Source organism: Ambystoma mexicanum, chromosome 1q (assembly GCF_040938575.1).
Source record: "Ambystoma mexicanum isolate Mex_15411 chromosome 1q, UKY_AmexF1_1, whole genome shotgun sequence".
Taxonomy (NCBI): Eukaryota; Metazoa; Chordata; class Amphibia; order Caudata; family Ambystomatidae; genus Ambystoma; species Ambystoma mexicanum.
In genome coordinates this window covers 259,136,235-259,160,094 of record NC_090922.1, presented here as the reverse complement: position 1 = coordinate 259,160,094, position 23,860 = coordinate 259,136,235, and positions in this window count along the sequence as shown.

Here is a 23,860-nt window from a genome sequence, read left to right as displayed (position 1 = left end):
CCTGCGAATTAATATTAAATAAATAAACCGGCGGTATGTTCGAGGCTATAAGAATTAAATAATTAAAGTTGGTAGTCTCCAACAATGGGAAAATCCCATAGAGATATATTCGCGGTGGAATATAAAAAGTAGTATCCACTGCCACCAGCCAAAACTCGATCAGGGGGGATGGAGACGTGCCCCCTCGAACAACAGACCCCAGGGCAATCGAATTGCCCCGACCAGTATGTCCACAATATGATGGTTTGTACTGGTTTCTGTTCATAATTTGGGACTAGCAAAGCCAATGGTGACTTTACATGCCCTGGGAGACAGTAGTCAGTCCCAGGGTATGGAGTCTATGTTGGGGGGTCGCTACGACACCCCTGGGTTACGGCACGGAGGGTGCTGTGTAACCCACATAAAAAAAAACACATGAGACCCTATGGAGTAACAGACCCAATGGCCCATAAAACACATGGAAAGTTAAAGGAACACCTCAAATCATGTCTAAGTGTGGGAGCAAAAGAATCTCACTCTTAGCAGGAGAGAAAAAAATAAACCCCAAAAATCCAGCAAAGCTGCTGGGGGACTCACTAGGTTTGGGAAATTAGCCTTACAGAGAATTCTCCCTAACAATGGGTTTTGAGGGTAACAGGGTGGTAGGATGTTGTTAAGGGAACTTTTTTGGATGGAAGGGAGCTAGATATGAAATAACCAAGAAAATCCTCAGGGACTTTGCCCCCTCACCATCCTCCTCGGTATATGTTAGGGAGAATTCTCAGAAATGTGCTAATTCCCTTCGGCCTTAGAGACCCCCAGCTCTTTATGCTGGATTTTAGGACTTTTAATTTCTAACCTGGCGAGAGTGAGACCTTTTTCCCACTCTCTCATGTATTTTTCTGTGATTTGGAATCTGTGTTTCTTTTGACATTGTAGTCTGACAAACTCCATAGGCATCATCTTTACATTGTGACACACAGCACCTTCAGTGCAGTGGCACAGGGAAGTCTCTTAGATTTCCCCAAGGTTTAAATACCTTCTCTTGGTAAAACTACTGTTTCCAAGAGGAGTGAAGTGAAATTGACTTTACTTACATTTTGTAACTTTCTAGACCCAGCACACACTATCCTACCACAGGGTGCTAGAGAGGTTTCTTAGTATCCCCTTTGTCTAGTTTCTCATGTAACACTTTTATGTTACTCTTTCTACAATTAATGGCTGGTGGCAGTGGTTTGCATTTTACTACCATTGTGTGTTTTTACCACAGGCTGCAATTGCAGCTGCAGCAAGACACCCATGAGTGTCCATTTTGTCAAAATGGCCCCGGTCTTCTTTTTCCACCCTTTCTTGTTGGAAATGTCCTTTGTGAGATTTACTCTGCACGCCTAACCAGGTTTGGTCACTTTGTTCATTTTGTCTTTGGCGGGATTCACGAGTGAAGTCCGCATCTGGCTCCAGCATGTCTGGCAGGGGAAGGAAGTGAGGGAGGTGTCCGAAATTCCGTGTGCTTAATCCCCTTGGTTACAGGAATGCATCCAAAGGTGATTGACCAGCTGGCTGTCCTTGAGGACAGCCACTGTGCTGTGTGAATGACAGCTAGGCTGGAATGAAGTGGAGAAACCTGAATAAAAGGTGAGGCTTTTGGCTTGGAAGGCAGATTCGACCACTGGGCGAAGTGTCATGATGCCTACCCCCGGGGACCCAGACCAGGTCCAGCAACCCCAGAAGCAGGCATCAAGTTATCCCAAGCAAGCCCAACAACCCCTGCTAGGGGCTACTTCGGTGCAGTCCTGGTGCCTATGGCGCCAGGCTCATATGGAGAGTCAGTCATGGCGCCATAGGCGCCAGGCTCATAGATTAAAACTTACCTAATGCAGACCATGCTGCAAACTTACCTGATGCAGACCATGCTGCAAGAGGTCCAAGCCAAAAGGGCTTGGAAGGGACTACTTTACCTAGGGACTATTTTTTACTCGGGTGGGGCTGGGGAGGAATACTTACCTGGGACTACTTTGGAGGCTATTTAAACCATGCCTGAAGAGCAGCACACGCTTCGCGTTATTCTGCATCCAGCAGCGTAACGCTCACGGTGCCTGCAAGTCTGCATCCAGTCTTCTGCCATGCCCGCCTCGAGTTTGGAGCTCCTAGAAAAAGGGATAAAGAAGGAGAAAAGGTTAGAACAAGAGCAATACCTTTGATCCTTACCTGAATTCCCGATCCATCGCACCTTCGAGCTGGAAGAAAGAAGTTATTTTATGCGCGCTGCCTCGCCTGCTGCAGTGCCGCACTGAACTCACAGGCCTTCGCAGCATTTTCACATTCCACTGCATCCTCCTGCATGTTCCCGCCGCACTCCGGCACCTAAGGAGAAGACAAGAACAGCGAGTTGAGCCAAGGGAATACACAGAGGAATATTAGTTACCCCCCATAGACTAACCTGATTTTACCACCGGGGGTACTATTCCTCTTCACGGGTCAGCGCAGCTTCCACTGCATCTTCGCCGAACCCCGGCCCCTAAAGGGAAACAAAAGGACAGCAAGGTGAAACAAAGGGACTAACAAGGGGAACCCTCCTCACCACAATAGACTTACCTGATTTTACCGCCGGAGGCATTATTCCCCGAGACTTCATACTTTCTCTCAGCGACTGAATGAGGGAGAAAACAACAGGTTACATATTGACATTATTTTATCGAACTGTGTTGGATAATACAAATCCTTACCAGAATATTACCGGTTGCCACGAGGACCTCTTCACTAGGGTCAAGCTGCAACCTGCAAGGAATCGGACAAGAGCGAAAGTCAGGCATTTGAACACTTACGAACTACATACTTACGGCGTCTTGCCGGGAATATCGGAGTCAATATTGTTCTGGAACTCACCAATTGCTTCGAGCCAGTGAAGCAACTGGTTATCTACGCGCCCCTGCGCTCAATGCAGGATGGAGAGCTCATCTTTTCAAACCATCAGGTGAGACTATAAGAGGGGACATCAAAGGTGATCAGTGGGGAGAACAGCGGGGGTGGGGGAATTTGCGCTCAACTCCACAGGTGGGTAATTCCCTTTCTCCATTTGCAGAAGAATATTCCTACGGGCCAAGCAAACGAAGCTAGGTGGGCCAGTCCAGTCCGTCATCTCGGCCCTACTCGTCACATTGGTGGAGACCGCAGCTCTCCAGTTCAGATCGACGCCTCTGTGGGAGCCAGGTGAGCGTATCACGAAGGAATCCAAACAAGAACTTGGAAGAGATGCCTGCTGCAACTCCTGGACCGTTGGTTTGCCCAGTGTCGCCCTGCTGCTGTGCTGAAGCTCCGAATTTGCCTCGACTAGAGAAGACCTGCAAAGGACGACTTCTCCCTTGGGATTGGTGGGACCAATTAACCCTAAGACGAGCTCATCTGGAAATGCTCTCTGAGCTGGCTGTACTTCAATTGCTGCTGCAAGAACGGAAGTGCCAGGGAGCGGAATACCAGAATTGAGTGAGTGCCTTTAAGTCGGACCAGAGCTCCAGGAAGATCCTCCGGACTCCTAGGAAGCAGGACTGACTAAGCCTGAGCCACCTCAACAGACTACTGGACCCCAAAGGTGAGGAGAGTGGTATCCGAGAACCGCAGTGTTGCTATTTGCTGTAGATGCGAGGAGCTGAAACCGCAAATTGCCGCTGAATTGAAGTTTGCCCATTGCTGATCTTCTCATTGCAGTGCAGGAGTGCCCACACCTTCTCCCTCTTGTCCCGACGACTGAGGTCCAGGAACAACAGGATCTGCACAGCTGTACAGGAACAGAAGCCAGCTGGAACCATTTCTTCTAACCAAAGGTACTGTAACTATGTGGGGACTTACCTCTTGCCTTGCCTGTTCTCAGTTGAGACCTGTCTTGGATGCTTTTGCAGAGTTACTTGCAGCTTTGCCTTTCACAAGTCTCCCAGCTTGTGGCCCTTCTGTGATTCTTTATTTCTACAAGGACTTCTAAAACGTTGTGCAAGACTTTTACTTACCTACAAGAAGTGCTTCAGTTCACCTAGACTTTTGTTCAATGACATTGGCTGACCTGGCTCCGTGAAAGACTCTTCTTACCCCTGACTTTGTGTTTTACCTCTCCTCCAGGAAATGTTAAATTTACTTTGCTTTGGGGTTTAAAAGTACTTACCTGCTTCAGAATATTTGTGTAACTTGTGTGTTTATTCTCAAACCCTTTTCTTCGACACCGACTCAGTATTGCTCTAAATGTACCAGTGATATATGAATGTCCACAGTGGCCTAGTTATTTAAGTCACCTCAGCGTGTAGGAACCATCTGTGTGCCATCCCAAATGAGTACTTGCTGATTTAGAGAAACTAAGAGTGTGTATTTTGAATTGTATTTGTGTGTTGCTTATATGTTGCTCCCTGCTGAAGAAGGCTTATTGAACTGACTTTTAAATACATTCATAATTGTTTAATCAAGAAACCTTGAGTGTAAGAGTTTGTTTGAACACTTTTCACTGTGAATATCTGTGTAAAAGCCCTACTGCTCACATTGACCCCTCCTGAGATAAGCCTGGCTGTTCAGCCACATTATCAACCTGTGTAATATAGACTTATACCAAAGGTTGGGTTCCTATTGCCAGGAGTTCAAGGTTGCTGTAGTCTCCCAAAGGGTACTGCACACAATCTTGCCTAATAGTATAATACTGCGTTTGCCTTTGGGTATTCCACTGAGTATAACCCTGGGGTCCCTTACCCAGGTGATCCCCCTCGCTCATCCACCCCCAGGGTTGGGATTTGAGAGTGCCAGCACTCGCCTGGCCACCTGAATAAGGGTATCCCGCGGTTTACTTGGGAGAATACCCTCAGGTTTCTCACAATACTTACACTCCATGATCCTCTGACATCGATTGGACAACGACTCTCCCCCAACCTGCCCCTCTGCCTTTCCAGTCTGCTGGGCATCCCAAGGAAAGCAGGCATGAATTTCCCAAGGCGGTTCCTGGGGACCTCTTCACGGTGGGCACTCTCTGTGGCTCACAACTTCTGTGGGTCACCTCACATCCCTCTGGGCATGTGGCGTGACGAGAGCCTCGGTAGTAAGGAGACCCCATCCATGGGCAATGCAAATTATGCACCACACATTGTGTTATCAGTCCTGTTATTTTTTCTGGACCAGAAACAGCCGGTCACCATGCCCGTGGACTAAGGGGCCACAGGGAATTTCATTGACGCTACCCATCCGGTCAAGTTAGGGTTACCCCTTGACCATAAAAAACAAACCAGAATCTGTCAGAGTGGTGGATGCACCCCACTGAGTTCTGGTCCTATAACCCAGTGTATGCAGAACATGACACTTTGGTGTGGAGACAATCATCAGGAGGAGATATTTTCTGATCTCATAGCAGTGCCACAATTCGGGTTAATAATAGGGCTCTCTTGGCTCAAGAAACACAACCCCCAAATCCAGTGGTCAGCTGGACTGGTTCAGCTCACTTCAGCATACTGCTAAAGGTGTTGAGTGAGGAAAGGCCTGATGAGCATAAGTACCATACATACTGTGCAAGGCAGTGACGCAATGGATGACAGGTTGGCAGACACGGTAGACTTCAGTGCAACAGTCTCTTTGCCTCTCTTTTTTATTCTGATGGAAAACCAGAGATATTTGGATTTGTATAGACTACCATGGCATCAAAAGCATTACGTTAAAAACCGTTATCCACTTCCCCTTATTCCAGTTCTATTAGATCAGGTCAGACATGTTTCCACATACACCACACTGGACCTAAGAGGCGTGTATCATCTGGTGCGGGTGCGTGCAGGGGACGAGTGGAAAACTGCATTCCGGACGAAGTTCGGCCTCTATGAATATCAGGTTATGCCATTTCGCCTCTTCAATGCTCCCGCTGCCTTCCAGCGCTTCTTAGATAAAGTCCTCCGGAAATACCTCGATGTGTTTGCAGTCGTTTACATCGACGATATACTAATTTATTCCCAAAACATGCAGGACCACACCAAGCATGTCAGAGCCATGCTACAATGGTTACAGGAAAATCACCTTTTTGCCAAGCTCGAGAAATGTGAATTTCACCATTGCACTGTGGAATTGCTTGGGTACTTTATAACCCCTTGAGCCGTTAAAAATGGATGCTGGAAAAGTGAAGAGCATCCTGGACTGGCCAGCTCCCACTACCATCAAAGACATTCAGTCCTTCCTCGGTTTTGCCAATTTCTATAGGCGTTTCATTAAGAATTTTTTGGAACTGGTTACCCCAATCACAAAACTGTGCAAGAAAGGGCTGTCATGATGCCTACCCCCGGAGCACCAGGCCAGGCCCAGCACCCCCGGGAGCAGGCATCATGCCCCCGGGTAAAAGCCGAGTGGCCCCTTATAGCGCCAGGCTCATGTTGGACATCAGTACTGGCGCCATAGGCGCCAGGATCATATAGGAAGGTGTTTTGTGCACTTACCTGATGCAGACCATGCTGCAAGATTCAGGCCTCCCTGAGACCTGAAAGGGACTATTTTTTCATTGGGACTATTTTGCCACTCGGGCGTGGCCAGGGAAGGATACTTACCTGGAACTACTTTGGGGGCTATTTAAGCCACACCCAGACAGTAGCTCACGCTTCGTGTTGTTCTGCATCCAAGCAGCTGAATGCTCACTGTGTCTGCTCCTGCATCTGGTCTCCAGCCACGCCCACCTCGATCCTGGAACACCTGTAAGGAAAGAAGAGAAGAGAAAGGTGAAAATTAAGAATTTTATCAAACTTCTTACCTGCATCCGGAACCTTCACGTCAGCATTCCTGAGAAAAGAATTTCATTTAAAAGCACTGCGTTGCTCGCTGCAGCGCCGCGCTTCACTCACCTGTCCTCGGGAGTTCTTCTGGCTCCACCGCGACTGTCTGCACCGGTCGCCACATCTCTGCGCCCAGGGGAGAGAAGAAGAGACAAAAGGTGAGCAGAAGGAACATATGAGGAAAGCCTAATTTTCCGCCATAACACTTACTGGCCTTCTGTTGGTGGACCATTCCTCATTTCGGTCGGCGCCACTTCGTTGGCAGGTACCGCACCCCGGCCCCTATGGGGAAAGGACAAAAGACATTACTGGAGGAATATAAAGACATTAAGAGGGATCGCCCCCATCGCTAACTCACCTGAGTTTACCATCGGCAATTCAATCTCTCAACGCATCGCCTTCATTCTGCACCTGAAATAAAGGACAGATCACAGGTTAGGAAGGCAACAGAAAAGGAGGCTCAACACTTGAACTTTTGTAATCTTCATTCTTTCGGCGTTCCGATTGGAAAAGTCAAGTGGATTTTGCCAGCGCCATTCTGAAAACCAGTGAAGTAACTGGACAAACACGTGCCCCTGCACCAGAAGCAGGATGGAGAGTTCATCCTTTCAAACCATAAGAAGGATATTCCTACGGGCCAGACAAGCACGATTTGAGGGTCCTGTTCAGTCGGTGTTCCGAGTTCTGCGCATCACGCTAGAAGAGGCAACAGCAACCCAGACTAGACCAGCGCCTCCGTGGGAGTCAGGTGAGCGTTACAAGGGCTGACATTCTGTTGAGACGCTGTAGCTGAATTAGGGTTCCAGCTATTGAAGGCCACCTTCACAGCTGCTCCGGTTCTGAAACACCCAGATCTCACAAAATCCTTCATCGTTCAAACCGATGCATCCAGCTATGCAGTGGGTGAAATGCTCTCACAAAGAGGGCCACTGGTCCGCTTGCTCCACCCAGTGGCCTTCTATTCATGGAAGTTGCTGCCAGCAGAAGTCAAATACACAATAGCCGATCAGGAGCCGATCAGGCTTTAAAATCTGCGTTTGAGGAGTGGCAGCATTACTTTATAGGGGCATTCCACGCCATAGTTGTGATAACAGACCATCGTAACCTACAGTTCATTAAGACAGCAAAAACATTAAGTCCATGTCAACTCGGTTGGGCGCTCTTTTTTGCTGATTTCGATTTCCAAATTGCCCACAGACTGGGAACTGATAACCGATAAGCTTTTCTGATGCCCGGAACCAACACTTAGGGAATCCGTTACAGACCCAGATCCTATCATCCCTGCGAGTTAAATCGTGGGTGCTGTCACCACCACAGGTTTCTTTGAGGCCATACAAAAAGCCAGGTCAATTAACGACTTGCATGATGACTGGTGTAAATTCAGCCCACAGTATAAACTGGTAGACAGACTTCCATACTTTTCACATGCATTGTATCTACCCGCCATAGCGTTACACACAAAGGCTATACAATGGTGCCATGACTCGACCCCATTAGGGTACCCAGAAATAGATAAGACACAGGATCTAGTGGCCCAGCTACCAACAGGATGTGCAGACGTATGCGTCAGAGTGTGAGGTGTATTGTAGAAACAAGGTTTGTTATCAAAAACTGCCTGGCCTCCTCCAGCCGTTGCCAACCCCATCAGTGCATTGGCACACCCTCACAATGGTCCTCATTGTGGATCTACCTCCTGTTCAGAGCCACCGTTCGATATTGGTTATTGTAGATTCTCTAACAAAACTGGGTCATTTCATTCCATGTAGGGGTGTCCCTACCGCAGGTGCAGTAGTCAACCTCTTTATGCAGAATGTTGTACGACTCCATGGTATACCAAGTTGACTTATTACCAATAGGGGTCCACAGTTTGTCTCGCAGTTTTGGCGCTCTTTTTGCAATCTAGTGGCAATGGACGTTTGATTATCATCAGGATACCACTCAGAGACGGATGGTCGGACTGAAAAAGTAAACCCGTGTCTTGAACAATATTTATGCTGCTTTGCTACAAGCACTGAATCCTCCTGGGTCCTTCATACATGGTACGCTTTATATGGGTTTCACCCATGGGTTTTGCCTGTTGCTGCAACGCGACCACCTCTGACACTGCCTGCCTTACCAGGCAAACACACACACATCAAACAGGTATGGAAGGACATCCAAGCAAACCTGACCCAGGCCAAGATATCATATAAACACTGCGCTGACAAGCATTGCAGCAAAAGCCCACAGTACCAATACTTGCCAACCCTACCGATTTAGGCCGTAGGATACCGCTTTTTAAGCAGTTCTACCGCCTACCGATTTTTTTCACCAAATTCCGTATTTTTTTTTTTTACTTTTTTCTTTTTTGCCCACGCCAGCTCGGGGGAGTCTTTCAAGGGCTCCCCCGAGCTGGCGTACCGGGAGAATGCCCAGCATGCAGTCTTTTAATGTCAAAGGCACCCACGGCGGTGGGCTAAAGCGCTCCTCCGCTGCGGGTGCCTTTGGCAAAAGGTGCCATTAGTCCCCCACCACGCCAGCTTGGGGGAGTCTTTCAAGGACTTCCCGAGCTGGCGTAGCGGGAGAAGGTGTGGCATGCAGGCTGTTAATGTCAAAGGCACCCACGGCGGTGGGCTAAAAGTGCCCCTCCGCCGCAGGTGCCTTTGGCAAAAGGCGCCATTAGCCCCCCACCATGCCAACTCGGGGAGTCTTCCAAGGACTTCCCCGAGCTGGCGTAGCGGGAGAAGGCACAGCATGCAGGCCTTTGATGTAAAAGGCGCCCACGGCGGTGGGCTAAGGGCGCCCCTCCGCCGCGAGTGCCTTTCACAAAAGGCTCCATTAGCCCCCCACCAAGTCATGAGTCTTTCAAGGGCTCCCCCGAGCTGGCGTGATGGCAGAAGGCGTGGCAGGCGCCTCATTGTCATTGAATGCACCCGCGGCGGCGGGCTCATTCAATGACAGTGGGCTGCTGACGCGCCCAATTCCTATCATTACCTCCTCGCCTGACTATTTTTGAAACTTTAAGATACCTACAGATTTTTGGTCACAGAATGTTGGCATGTATATACCAGGTGGGGGATCATGTATGGTTATCCATCCGCAAAATCCAACTGCAAAGGCCCAGAAAACTACAACCCCGTTTCTTAGGTCCATTCGCCATGAACAAAATCATCAACCCAGTAGCAGTGCGTCTGCACCTGGCCACACAAATGAAAATCCATCCCACATTCCATGTTGTCCTACTTAAAACAGCTTGAGCTACCATTCGTACAAAAAAACACCATTGATAATAGTACATGGGAACTCAGAATACAGAGTAAGAGCTATTTTGAATTCCCGACGCTAAAATGATGGACAGCTATATTATTCAGTGGATTGGTGGGATATGGCCAAGAGGAACGATCCTGGGAACCTGCCTACAATGTACCTGCCCCGAGACAACTTGCGCACGTTTCACAGCAGCTACCCTGAGAAAAGAAACCCAGTCCTGTGTGCGGGGGGGGGGGTGGAGTACTGTCAGAGCTGGGGGCCAGAGACACAGCCCAAACAGCACAAAGGGCAAGGCTTGGGGTAAAAGACAGAGATTGCGTGGCATAAATGATGACAAAAACACTGTGGTGATGTCCACAAGACAGCCAAAGTTAAGGAATGCCATGGAAAGGACATTCACAATTTATAGGAAGTTCCTTTGCCCATTGTGCAGGGCACTGGTCTATCGAACTACACATCCCAGCAGCACTTCGTACAGAAGAGCCATGTTGGGAGTGGCATGCTTGCGCGCATGCGCACTGTGAAGGCAGAGGTCTGCTGCTCGAGTCCTCTGGCTGAAAAAACATGTCTCCGAGCAGCTCTGGCCTCTTATGCTTTAGCGAGTGGCCACATTCCACAGGATCCTGATCCCGGTCCCTCACCATCTTCAGATAAGTGCTGCATCGTGCTAACAAGCCACGAGGAACAGGGGGTTGCACAGGGGGACCAGCCCTTCCAGACAACTGGCCCCTGCTTCCCAAAAGACTAAGTGCCGGCAATGTGGTGCATGTCACGTAGTCACACGCAGGCCTATGAAACTATTCCTAGACTTAGAGACCAAAGAAGATGAAGAAACAAAGACATATAATGCACTGAAATCACAGCTGATGCAGTGTCCTCTGTTCCCAGCATGAACAGTGTTCAAGTTTCCCTTCAACACAAGTGACTATTGGGGAAAATGCGTATGGTGCAACCCTAGTGGAGATTGCAGTTATTTCACCTAGAGTTTGGAAGACCATGCAAAGTATCATGGGCACCTCAGAGGCATAACAAAGGTTTGGCTCCCGAAACTGTATGTGAATAGAGAGAGTCATCTGGGTATTGTGGTTGACTCATTGATCAGAGGGGGGATTGAAGATGGAGGTGCAAGTGTGGCCCTCGTGATCCTCACCCGACTTACAGCCCAAAGGTAGAGAAATGATAGCTGTACATCACTCTTGGGCCCTTCATCACCATGTTCGATGTATTGCAGATGTGAGAAATGTTACTCACTCAGACAGCCATTCAAACCATACCTGAATGATGATATGGAGGAGATAGAGTTGTCATCAATAGAACAAGTTGCCCGACTACAACCTCGAAAACTGATGATTTAATCACTGACATCACTGTCATTACTGGCACCATGACATAGGTGCACCTAAACATGAAGCTTATAGGCATCAATGCATAAAGTTACACAAACACTCATTGGTTTATTGCAGATAGACACAAAACAAATGCTTATGGCTCACGCAGACAAAGGAATGACACACTGTTAAGAAAGGAAGAAGGCAATGAATATGGCAAGGGAAATGTGCAGGGAATCGCACAGTGAACAACTTTAAATCTAACAACGTGCATACAATACCCAAGACTCGTGCATACTAAAACCCTGGAGTGCAAATAGAGTGAAACAATAATACCAATATATGAAAAGGGATGTGGGGTAAGCACTTAGAATCTCCTTATGACTGAAAGGAAAGTCGGCAAACTCCTTACCCACTATGCTATTACAGATACTGACAGCGCTAAGCCCACGTAGAGGGCAAGCAAGGACAGGATCTGTGAGCTGACACTCTGGATGATACTGAATAAGGAACTTAGAAACAGTACTCACGAGGACCGGAAAGACCACTTGAATGTCAGTAAACCCACAAACCCAGTTAATCAAACAGGGACCCAGAAGGCTATAACAGCAATGGGTGGAGGATAACTAAATACATAAGACCCAAGTCAAGGGGCAAGTAGGAATTGTGATTATAGAATAGTGAGGAAAACAAAAGGCATTCACACAGGGACTAGTTACAACAACACCCCACACCTAATAATCAATGGAAAATAAAGGCAGAAGTGCAATGGAAAACATGGAATGGATCCCAATAGAAAGTAAGGATCAGGAGCAGGGAAAATGATATCACAAAAGGAAACCTTTCCCACCCATCCAAGGAGAAAAGGCAGGAAGCTAAATCTATAAAGGGAAAGACTAATGCATCAAGTTTTTCAGTAGCAAAGGACAGCATCAAAGAAACAGAGAACACAGGCAAATTGGGCAGCATCAAAGGGTAAAGCACAGAGAAAGGCTGCCTGCAGACAGAGGAAGACAGAAAGGGAAATCCAGAAAGCAGAAATCAATTGAGCACATAAATCCAAAATCCAGGGCAGAGGAACAAGAAACAGGAACTAGGCACAAAAGCTAGGAACAAGGGACCAGTCACAACAGGAACACTGCAACGATGACCAGCGCTGGACTGAAGCAAACTGAGGCTTTTAAAGCTGCTTAACGAGCACACCACTCAGGTGTGCCGCCTGCTGCACCTGCAGCCACAGGTGTTGCCTATCCTCCACCCAACCTTGTCCTGCAAGGGAGGAGGTGAAGCAGTGAGCCAGGCATTCTGGGAAGCATAGTCATTAGATTAAAGTAGCATGCTGGCTGCCAAAAACCTGGAATGGATCCGGAAGGGAAGTAACTTGGAAAATAAGGTTTTAGCGCTCCCAACTCATCACAGCACTGTAGCATAAGGTTCGGAGGAAATGTCCAGTAGGGAATAAACCCCAAAACATGCCCCAAGTGATGGGAACGGGAGCGAAGGGAGCGAGCTGTGACACACACACATATATATCCTTTGCTAAGCAGAAACAGCAAGATGCCAAAGAATACATCTATCCAGCTTGCACATGTTCAACTGCGACTAACACGGAAAGCCATAAGAACAAAGATGGAAGATATAGGTGCACTGAAGAGAATGGGAAAGATGAGACAGACTTTGAAAACATGGAAAGTCTGACAGCCTGATTCAGCCAAGGCAGGCAGACAAAGCTTCTAGAGCAGACATGGTGCACATCCTAGCCAAGGACAAGCAGAGACAGAAAGGTTCCAGTTCACCATAGCGATAACACACCTGCAAGGAATGCAGCTTAAAATCCTCATAATTAAAAGCAGTAGAGCTCCATTTTGTGGTGCCTACACACGTGAACTGGAAGAAAAGGGCAGTGCTTTTTCACTCAAGGTAGATGGCGGGAAGCTGTTCTCATCGAACCAGAGGTGGTAAAATAGAATTACTACACAGGTTCAAAACTAGATGTACTCTCTCAGGGCTTAGGCGATCAGAGGTGGCAACATGATGGGAACACACAACACCTTTGTGTTTGTTCCCATTGCCTTGAAAAGGTGAAAACATGGAAAGTCTGACAGCCAGATTCAGCCAAGGCAGGCAGACAGAGCTTCTGGAGCAGACATGGTGCACATCCTGCCAAGGACAAGCAGAGGCAGAAAGGTTCTAGTTCACCACAGCGATAAGCCACCTGCTGTTACGCCTCGGCAGGCCCGCAGGAAGGTTGTTGCCCTCCGTAAGGGTATGCGTCATTGCGCAAACCCATTCTATACCCACTGGCAACTTCCCTGGAGAATAGTGGCTTCGGCTCACTCCGCGGAAATTTTGGACCACAATTCCCAGCTTTCTGCCTCCCTCTGTCAGCTCAGAGGGGATCACACGTGAGCCTCTGTTTCGTCCGGTTCCGCCTTCTCCTTCCCGATTTAAACCTCGGAACCGGACGAAACGCTGCTTCTGATTAAAAGTTGCTTCCCAGTTTTTAGAAGTTCCGTCTTCAACCCTACGCTACTTGCTCGTGTACCAGACCTGTTTCTTCATTCACGGACTGCTTTTGCCTGCCGCTTTTGGAAATCTACTTGCTCGTGTACCAGACCTGTTTCTTCATTCACGGACTGCTTTTGCCTGCCGCTTTTGGAAACCTACTTGCTCGTGTACCAGACCTGTTTCTTCATTCACGGACTGCTTTTGCCTGCTGCTTTTGGAAATCTACTTGCTCGTGTACCAGACCTGTTTCTTCATTCACGGACTGCTTTTGACTGCCGCTTTTGGAAATCTACTTGCTCGTGTACCAGACCTGTTTTCTTCATTCACGCTCTGCTTCGCCTGCCGCTTTGGAACCTGTGATCACGGCATTGGTAAGACTCTTCTTTTCACCACTTGCTAACAAGCATATCTCCTGTACTCATTGTACCCTGCCGCTAAACTATATCACCTGCAACACTCCAACTCAATTGTGTCCTATGCTGTTGCTGTTACCATCCTCTTGCCACAATCAAACTTCCATTGGACTTTCTTCAGTAGTGCACAGGGACGCTTTGCGGATAGTGCACCTACCCGACTCTAGTGCGGCCCTCGTTCCGCCCGGGTTCAGTTTCCCTAACTAACCTACCTATTTGTTATTTTGCACTTTCGTTGTCATGAACTCTTTGGATATTACAGATTCAACAGCACATTAGTGGTAAGGGTTTTCTTTTGTGTGGCTATTCATTTTCCTTCGTTAATTGACAACTATAGTCAGGACAGGTTACATTCTCCTCTTTTACTTATAGGTGGTTTCCAGTTGCCTTGAATCAAGGGGAGGGCATAGTTCAAGTACTACTAGAAAGAAGTATCGAGGGAAAGGGATCTTTCTGTATTTCCAATTGCTCACCTCTTGTTTTTCCTTTACAGCTGGGTTCGTGGCGGTGTGTTCTCCCCGCCCTTTTCAGCGATCAGTCTCTCTGCCTGGTTCTACCCAGCAGAGAGTCATATCGTTAAAAAGGTCTTGTGCCCTCACAGAGAGGAGGCTAGGTTGGAGGCCCCGACCTAGCTCTTCAATCAATAGTTCAGTCCTGCGCCTTCCGGCCACCAATTTGGTATACTCCCCGTCCGGTGAGTAACACCTGCAAGGAATGCAGCTTAAAATCCTCATAATTAAAAGCAGTAGAGCTCAATTTTGTGGTGCCTAAACACTTGACCTTGAAGAAAAGGGCAGTGCTTATTCACTCAAGGTAGATGGCGGGAAGCTGTTCTCATCGAACCAGAGGTGGTAAAATAAAATTACTACACAGATTCAAAACTAGATGTACTCTCTCAGGGCTTAGGCGATCAGAGGTGTCAACATGATGGGAACACACAACACCTTTGTGTTTGTTCCCATTGCCTTGAAAAGGTCCCCTCAGCCTGGTAGCTTTCCAAGGTCCCAAGGCTGGGAAGACAACTTCTGTCCAATCCTTAGCTACCTTTCACGTTAAGGCACATTATGTTGCAGGAGCCAAAAATGTCCCCGTAAACATGCAACTTTGTATTTGTTACATTTAGAGGTGGTCCTAGGAGGAGCCACCAGATATGGCGATCCAATAATCACATTAACCCCTATGTGTTATATATATAGTTTTCTTAAACTGACCAATCCCCTTCCCTGATAGTTTTGAGGGATGCAACTTGTTCTTGTGTCGTCATGTATGGTTAAAACGGTGTGACACACGTTTGGAGGACAAGAGCTCTAGAAAAGACATGCTGTGACAAGTGTGATCACTGTCATTTTGTTTGATAATAAAGACAGTGGGCCTCATTACACGGTAGGCGGTGGACCAAGGTGCTACTAGCACCTTGGTCCATGCCGGTAAAATACCGGCACCGCCTTGGAGGAAAGGGGAATTACCGCCCTATTCCAAGGTTGGCGGGGCGGTAATTCCCCCTTCCCCCATTGCCCTTCCCCATTTTTGCCCCATAGGGCATAATGGGAATGGGGAAAGTGCTAATTATGGTACCGCAAATTGTGGTACTGTAATTAGCACCCTGGTCCCTTTGTGGGTTGGTTTTTGACACCTGCTAAAAAGCAGGCGTTAAAGTACCAACCCGCAAAGGGACCTCGTAGTAAGGCGGTAAGGGTTAACAGTCACCGGTACCATTACCGGTGACCGTTAACCCTTACCGCCTTCCCTGTAATGAGGCCCAGTAACTGTTGCCCTATTGTTGAGTCTTCCGTTCTTGTGGTGGCAATTTTGTTTGGGCCCAAGTACCCTCTTGCTTGTAATTGGGGTAGCCAGCTCTGGTCCCCTTCTGGCCCAGCTGGAAGTCCTTTCAGGGTCCTGTACTTTTTGCAATTCTAGTATATTTTTTCTTCAGCCAAATTGATGTGTCATAAGAACAGTATATTAGCTCAGCTGCAAACTAGCCATCCTTTCAGGAACTGATACTGAGCTGAAATGCTCATTGTAGTATAACGCTTTAAATGCACATGTGATATTGAGGAACATTACATATTCGGATCTGTAAGAATATTCAGAATCCAGGGATATAACTTACATTTTTGTCATTTTGTACATACTTCGGTTAGCTTGATATGTGGATTATTCACAAAGTAATCTTTTAAAATTGGTTCATGGTTTGGATTACATTTGCATTTTTCTGCTGAATTCAGATCTGTATTTCCTTATTCAGTGGGACAAATCATTAACGCAATATAATGGGAAATGTACTTTCCAATGGACTTCTGCTGTACATTCGCTAGGTTTCATATGTGTGTCCTGATTATTATCAACGGTCTTCCATCTGTTGCTTAGAACCATATTTAACTTGACACAATAATAAAATAATGATCTATTCTCCATTAACTAAGGCTTAATGGAACAGGTGCACATTCTTTGTGGGACGTTTTACCTTCCAAAGTAAAATGTTAAGGGACCTCCCTCTGCATCTGTTTTTGAAAATTAACGTGTCAGTGAAATGATCATTTGTCAATTTAATAGTTTTCTGGAGATTAGCTCAGAAATACAGTTTGGAACGATAGATACATTAACACACACACACACACACCTGTTCTAATTATCTTCGTCCAAGCATTAATCCAAGCATACCAAGCAAGCACAAGTTCTTTATTATATTCGGAATTCTCCATTAGCAATTAAACAACATGCACAAATGCAATGAACCACACAAAAATAGCACTATTTAAAAATTAAAATGACACGCTACGCTGAAAAATAGACTGCCTTGATTTAAATGATAGGTTAATGGAGGCATGGACATTCTTGTATATGAGAGTTCATAGGTGTTTAGCATCAGCATATATATTTTAGTTCAATTAAAGTTCACAGGCATTTCTCAAGTTACATTTTCATAGAACTAAGAGCATCCCCATATGTTCTTTGACCTTATTTGAAACACAACATATGTAGCACATGACTTTTAAACTACAAATGTTCTGATTTGTTTAATATCCTTTTTAACAACACTGAAGCAGTAATAGCTTGTTCTTCAAATGCCATCTTTAATTACATCAAATATGTCTAAACAGCCGAATAATCTTTAGTTCAATAATTTCTACAATGCAAGCTTACATGTTCACCTGTATGTTAGAAGGATACAGTAATTTACAAGATGTCCTTTTAAAATATTCTGGGTTTTACTGAACCCCTCAAGACAATGGGGTCAGTTCATGTTTCACCTGTTGGTGTTTCTTGGAAATGTGCAGAGCAGGAGTGTATACATTTCCATTATATGGAGGACAGTAATTTTGTTACACACTCAATGGGCATCATTATGAGTTTGCCGGTAAATCGGCATTAAATCCACGGTTTACCACCAAAATCATTTAATGTTACCACTGTGGTTTACAAACGGATTGTGGGTGATGCTAGGGCAATGTAAATCAACATTTTTGGAGTCCATAGGACTCGATGGGTATTTTGGTAGATTTACAATGAGCAGCAATTGTGCACGGTAAACCTGGTGAGCCTCAGCTCAGCTCAGGTGTAACCGTTGAGAACACATTTTAACCAGAGATCATGTGTAGAAAGTGTGTCTGTTAAGGAAACCATCATTTCCTTGCAGAAAGAAAACACCTTTGATTTGAATAACAAAAATGAAAAATTCATGTCTATGCACCTTGGTTGATGACTTTCAATGACACTTTTTTTCTTTTTATGCATTTTCTTTCTGTATGATTGACTGAAGTATCTTGTGTTCTGAATGGGGGCTGCTGCCCAATACATTCTGCTGTTTTTTTAAAATCTCAGTTAAAAAAAGAACTTCACTGAAAATAATAAACTGTAGCTTTCTCTCCAAGTTTAAGAAACCAAAACAGCTGCAAGGGGAGGCTCCCACCCACGAGATGCCTTAAAGTTAGCCATCACTGATAAAGTCGGACCTATGCTACCAGAGCCTATGTGCTGTCGACTTTAATACATTATCGGTTATTAGAAGTTACTTCTAGGTCCCCATTTCCTTGACAAGTGGTCTAAGCGAGGGCAAGAATTCAGAAAGTGCCTGATGCTACATGTGGCTCTTTCTGCCAAGTTCCCAGAATGCAAGCCCCTAGAAGAGCAACAGTGCTGTGTGCACTCATCCAAGTGGCCACTGCTGATTTTGACCCAAATTAGGGGAGGACAGTGGGAGCAAGCAAGGAGAGTTCACAGGGAATAAGCAGATCTTGGAGACAACAACGTTTTAGTGTTAGGTAGAGAGGGGGTGCCAACAGGCGTCGGGATGTAGTTGGGTTTGGGAATACATAAACATGGGGGTTCAGAGGTTGTCCAAAGAAGGAAGTAGGGAGTGCAACCAACGCTTCTAGAGTGGGGTTTGAGGAGTAACCCTCACAGGTTTGGACTGTAAGCGTAGAACGGATAATTGGGGTGCTAAAAGCATTCATATGGGATAAAGGTGATATGATTACGCAGGGTTGTGTGACTAGAAGATGTTGGTCATGATCAACCTGCTAAGCGCTATAAGCCCTCACATGCTATCAGCATTTTGTATGATGTCTCGAAAAAAGCTGGTAAAAAAGAAATTGTTTGAGAAGTTCAGAGATATAGATTGTGCGGGTGGGAGCAGGGGGGGGGCGTCAATGGCACAGATGTACAAATTGCATCACAGTTCAGTATTACCAGTGCATTTCCTGGAGCATTCCCAGAGAAGAATTTATTTTACTGTTGGTTGTTTCTTGAAAGTTGGAATTTTCATGTGTAGAGTGTCTTTACTACAGAGGTCTCTTTATAACAGCCCTGCTGTGGCATGAGACATGGAAGGTGAAGGTGAATATGCATATGTATTTTAGGCGCTGTATATAATTGGGTGTATCTGAAAGAAGGCTGGTGAGAGAATTGCACATATAGCTTTCTAACAAGACTGCAACATAATATTACCTTGTGTTTCTCAAGACCTGTGATGCCATGGACAGCTGTTGGTATAGGTAAAAGGCCCTTTTTAGTCAGGGAACCTAGATACCCCTCAAGTGAGAGAATGCCTGCTCAGAATTGCCTCCATTGAATGAATGAGATAGTGCAGAACAGCTGCTGGTGCGCTCTGAGGACTCTGTGCTAAGCTGAGTAGAGCAGGTGGAATCGGGCCTTTGGCAAGCATCGACCATAGTCCAGACTAAAATGTAGGCTCGATTTATGAGTGCTACTTGAACCAACCTCTGGCATTCAGAGTTTTGGCCTGCGACGCCCATGCAAACCCTTTGCCATGCATGAATACAGTAACCGATTTGGGTCCCTCAGAGAGAGAGCAAGAGTGTTGGTAGCCTGATGCCAAGCAGCTGGAAGTGTACTCAGAGGATTGGAGCAGCGTAGACAGGTGATTCTGGACAAAGGCAGAAGGGATTATGGGGTGAAGACCGAGCCCACATAATAGATAGGGCTAGGGTTTGGCTAGGGGCTGAGATTAATCTAGATGCTGATTCAACAAAGGATTGCTTTATGTGCATCTGAGTAAGACTCTGGCTGCTCATGGCATGTGCTTTTTGGAAGCGAGGATTCAGCATAGGTCAGTATGTATTGGGAACACCTTCATATTCCCTGGAATAGTGCATCAGGAGCAAGGAGTAGGAGACAGCCATATTGGAAATAGGGAGTCTGGTATAGGAAAGGCCATAGCAAGCATCTAGAAAAAGGCTAGTGACTTGAAAGGAATCTAAGTATAGTATAATATAGTATCTGAAATCACGAAAATAAAAGGAGTTACATGACCCTCCTGTGGTAGAGAAAAGAATACAAATATACAAGTCATATCTACATGAGAGAGAGGGGTATACATCGTGCTTGATACCCTGCAGTCAGTAGGAATAGACTTATTGTCATTCTCACTTTAGGGTTTCCTATGTGGCCTAGAGGAGTTCACATAGACTTGGGTGGAGGTAGTGCCCCAAGTAGTTTGGAGGTGTATGATTGTCCACAGGTTGGAAGATGAGCAGGAAGGAGCTGTCTGGGTTTAGCGATCCCAGAGCTCAGGCCGCTAACCCAGAGACTCTAGTCTCCTGTGACACCTGGCAAATAGCTAAGCACTACATATCACAGGTAGAAGGCCAGAGTATATGTCTAGTAGAGAGTAGCCTGTCAGTGTCTGACAGTGGGGGAACAGGATGAGTCAGGCGTGAAGATGAGGGGTGGGTGGCGCTTCCATACCTCACTCTGCAGACAAGAAACTGTGCATTTGTGGGTGACGCGGAAGGGGGTGTTGCATCCGAAAAATGTCCAAAAATAGTGAATTTGTCCTTCGTGTATTTTGGGTAGTTCAGATAGAGGGCAGTGCTGATCATTTAGGTTATCTTTAATCGATCTCAAGCTTAGACATGGAGTCATAGTAGGTTGATGAGGCCCAGGGTAATATGAACATGAAATCCTGCATGTTGAACATTTTTGAAAGGTGCCAGGTAGCACTTCAGGAGGTCGACAAACAGTCAGATGTGATATTCCAGTCAATCGACATTTGGAATTATCAAATGAGTAGGAGACATCCTAAAGATCAGGAGGGGCAAATATATAGACTAGTGTTTGTGCACCCTGCCTAAACACTGCCAAATGTGCACGTTCTAGAACTGACAAAAGGGCTTTGATCGTTTGATAAGAGATAGCTAAATAGCACAAAGCTGCAGGCTAAGCCAGCTAAGGAGTATTTGCAAGTGGATGCCTGCCAGGGCTTTTTTTATTTTCAATGCCTCTTTCCAACCACAGGGAAGTGGAATGGATGCCTGATGCATCACAGAGATCAACACCAACAGGACAGACCCAAGGGGCTCCTCCTGCCATTTTCATATGTGCCTTTCAGAATATTGTTCAGACACCTTTTAAACATACTATTTGTGAAGCTAGACACATGCTCAATATGTGCACAGCTTTACAATGGGAAGAAGTTGCATGCAGTGTGAGAATCTGTGACAATGTGCTTTGCACATTCACCTGCATGTACCCTAGATGTCTGTCTGCAAGTCAATGTGTGTGGAAGTAAACAATTGTGCCAAATTCCACATCCTGTCCCAACATACATAAATGCACACTATGACACATTTGCGCTTTTTTTATGATACACAAGCTCAAATACACGTAGTGATGTGTTTTCCTAATTTGTGCAACTCATAGTTGCATGAAGGTGAAATTAAGTTGCACTTGCATATCCATAATTGCCTCCTGGAGTAGGTCAGAAATATGGCGTGAAGTCCCATCATGCGTAGTGTCTTTCACTAAGAGTGCTGTCACTGTATCTCCACGTGCAAGGCTAATGTGTTCTTTTACCTTGGAAAGCTCCCAAGACTAATGTTAGCCTTTGTTTGTGGTGGTCAGAAATACAGTGGGTATTAACACGTCTATCGCACTCTTTGAAAGTACAGGACTTCAATTATTTCCTACACAAATTAGGTAGAAAGTGTACACTTTTAGCATTTAAGGTGTTAACATCAATAATGCTAATTACCTCAGCAAATATCCTCAGCCTAATAGCATGAGAATTACAATTGGCTCATATGCTAATGATCATGGCACCATCAAGAAACCTGACAATGCCAGTTTATTGTTCTTTAATACACGATGTTTTCATGAGCTGAGTATTGAGGCTTTATAATTTGTATTATCTATTTGTATATTCATGCATGTGGTGGCCTGTCCCCTGGGTGATTACATTCTCGGAGGCGCCTCCAATTACTGAACAGAGTAATGCCAAACCTTCCTCTGGAGGCAAGCAGAAGTAAATTGCTTGGAAGATTGTTTGTGTGCATTAGAAACAAGCGCCTCCTAATGATCCCCGTGGTGTAAACACTGCTGCGTCACTGTGGGTCCCAACGTGCTTGCATTTCAAAACGGGCTCAGGCACAGCTCATTAAAAACTGACACGCTTACGGAACGTTTTAATTACAACGAAAGAGATGTGTCGTTAGTAAGAGTCAAATCTGAAGAGCGACTATGCTCTATCATTGGGATTAATCAGCGATTCCCCTAAACGAGGGATATTTGGGGGAGAAGATCTTTATTTGTATAATCGCCAGTATTGGGATTCATGATCACATGTAAAATACAGAATATTTTACATCATTTGATTTAGTACAGTTATATCAAAATTATGATGAAGGCAAAATATGCGTAAAACCAGCAAAATACATAGTTTAGGATAATTATTTAAAGGATTATCTTACTAGTGAGGTAATGTAGGATAGAATCAAATGGGGTTTAAAGATGGGAAAAAATGAGCGAGTGGGTAAAAAGCAGAGGGGGAGAGATGTAGGGCAAGGTCATGTAGCAGGTGTATTTAGTGGCGTTGAGGAAGGTAAGAGCATCCTTCTTGGCCACCTTCATCATGTGGTGACAGTAGCAGTGATGGCTTGGCCTCCAGAGTTCTGAAGCAACGCTTGGTTGGTGTTTGCAAAGAGGTTTTTATAGGCAGTGTCTCCAGTTGGTGAGCGTGATTCAACAACACAGAGAGATATCTCTGATGGACTCTTTATGGCACCACTCGCATGCCCCACAATGCATGGACAATATTTTAAAATTTAAATATGTACGCATTCATATGAACCACGTACTATTTACAAAACTTGCGGAGCTAAACATTTTTAATGCATCACAGCCTGAGCCATTTAACACATGTTCGAGTTAAATGCAGATGACAAGGCTCTAGGCTGGCTGAGCCAGTTGATTTGATAAGCTATAAAAAGGAATTGAAGGTGATGTGAGAAACCTGAAGGTGGCTCCTGGTCTAAACCTCAAGGATAAGTTATCCAGGTTTCCAGAACATGGCCGTTGCTATTGGATCCAGTTCCTGGGGGTGAACCAGAGAGGGAGGATCACCTGGATAGGGGGTCCTTGAGGAGTGAGAGTGGGGCACAGATAGGTGAGATGCGGTTTCCCCCTTCCTTTGACACCTTTTCCCCACCCTCTCATGTAGGGCGTTCAAAAACACTGCCCCCAGCTTTTCTGACACGAACACCTTTGCACCACATAATAAAGAACTGACTAATATGCAACCAGTGTACCTGACAGGTCCCAACCCGAGGGTCAGGCAAAGTCAGGGAATTGACTCAAATCACACACACCTGACGGCCCTTCCTTTTCCCCACAGAGATTAAAGTTCGAGCAGGAGAGCGCAGTACGAGCAAGGCAAGAGCGGCACTCAGCACGACGAGATGGCTAATCAAGTGTGGCAGTTACAAGAGAAGGAGAAAGGTGGCAGGAATCAAGAGGGTGGTGAGGAGAGAAGTGACCTTGCCCTTTTTGTCCCAGTCCTGCAGAACATTTGTGGAAGAGAGCCTAACACCGCGATCAATAGCACAAGTGTCTTGCAACATATGTCAACCATATACAGGGCAAGCCTATGCCAATAAGCAGGAGCGAGGGAAGCTCCCGCGCACGTAGTGCCAGCCTTGACTCCAGAGAGAAAAGCCAAGCAGTTCATCACAGCCAGTGAGTCGAGGGGAGAACCGATGAGAACTGGGCTGTGATGAATGAGAATCGCAGGATTGGCCAGTTTGAACCAACAAACTTTGAATGAACTGTAGAAAGTGTGAAGGGGAGTCCAGCAAGAGGGGAAATGGCTCCACGT